At 36.8% G+C, this 1,433-nt stretch overlaps 1 protein-coding gene across 1 annotated transcript in view; it reads left to right on the forward strand.

Moving 5' to 3' along the window:
• The first annotated feature begins 6 nt into the window (after positions 1 to 6).
• Positions 7 to 1,433, forward strand: part of ilf2 (interleukin enhancer binding factor 2) — a 25,058-nt gene continuing 23,631 nt past the window's right edge. The window contains exon 1 of the mRNA XM_015379834.1: positions 7 to 31. The gene's annotated coding sequence lies outside the window, so the exon portion shown is untranslated. The remainder of the gene's footprint in view (positions 32 to 1,433) is intronic.

Here is a 1,433-nt window from a genome sequence, read left to right on the forward strand (position 1 = left end):
GCTTTGGTGGCCGCGGAGGACTGATCCAGGGGTGAGTCTGATTGTCAAAGAAACAGTCGCCTCTACACTTTACACACACAGAACTATATGTTTTCTCTACATTTATTTTGCTGAACATTAACTGCACTGTTGCAGTCCTTTCTTTGCATTTAATCCAGCTTAAAAAGTATACTTGAGGCTAGTGATGGTGAGATGAAGCCTCATGAGGCATTGAACTGTTTGGCCAATTTGCTTCAACGATCCCCACAGTTCATGATCATGTCACCACCTACTGGTGGAATGCAGAACTACAGTTAGTAATAAAATCTGATTTTTTTTTTTGGGCAATTTTTTTCCCTTTTAAGGTCCTTTGAAATTGTTAATTGTTAGTGTGTATACTTAAATATTTTGTAAATTTTTTAAGTGTAAAATTTCTTACAACAATCATTTAAGGTGCACAGTTTTTCTGCCATTTTAGTGAAATAAACTTGAGCAGACAGTGAAAGTGTTTGTGCAAATTGGGCAATGATAAGCAAAAAAAGTTTTTCCACATTTTTTGGTTTTATTCAGTCGGAAGTTGTGTTCAACCAATCTTTTGGCTAAACCTGCTATTTTGGCAGCGTTTTTACCCAATCTGTATTTTTACTAGGGCAAACCAATGCAAATTAGTCTCATTAGCCAAAATAATTAAGTTTAATCACAACTTTCAAAAGTTAAGGCCGGTTTTGAACCATCAACCTCTAGGGTGAGAGCCTGTGTCGTACAGATGACGCCACTAATATAGATAACCATAGAATGGAGAAAATACTTCTTAATGCTGACGTGCTAACACTGTGTCCAGTGGTTTGCTCAGATTTTGGTCATTACATTGTTTGTTCTCACCAAAATAGTTTTAAACAACTAGATTAGTTGGAAAACAACCAATCAATTCTTAGAATCTATTCAAACTCTATCATACTGACAGCAACTCTCCTCCAATCTCCCACATCTTGACTGAATACTGAGGCTGTTTAGATGCCCGTCACGTGGTTTCACGGTAGCGAGGCCTTGGACGTCATCAATTTTGGCCCCTCCTCTAAATGAATCACGCCTCGACACACGTTTTAGAGAAACGCCCCCTCCATTACTCGACACACGCCTCGAAGCCTCGGCTCAGCTCATAACATCACTACTTGAGATTATTCTTTTAAACCTAGACTATTTTAATCTACACCATCTGTTAATTATCTTGTTGGTATTAAAAAAAATTATTCATTTTAATGAAATTCAGTTTTCACTTTTGTTTTGCATTAAAGGATGGGCCAGTTTCATAGAAAACCCCCATCATGATCACATCATGCCTGTGGGGAAACTACTGCATCAATCAATGTTTAAATAGACAATTGTGGTAAAGAAAAGATAAATGTACTTAAAATTCTTATCTTTTGATCTTGTTTGATTGTTTTATCTGCATG

The sequence above is a fragment of the Cyprinodon variegatus genome, unplaced genomic scaffold, assembly GCF_000732505.1.
Source record: "Cyprinodon variegatus isolate N-32 unplaced genomic scaffold, C_variegatus-1.0 Scaffold201, whole genome shotgun sequence".
In the NCBI taxonomy this organism is placed as follows: Eukaryota; Metazoa; Chordata; class Actinopteri; order Cyprinodontiformes; family Cyprinodontidae; genus Cyprinodon; species Cyprinodon variegatus.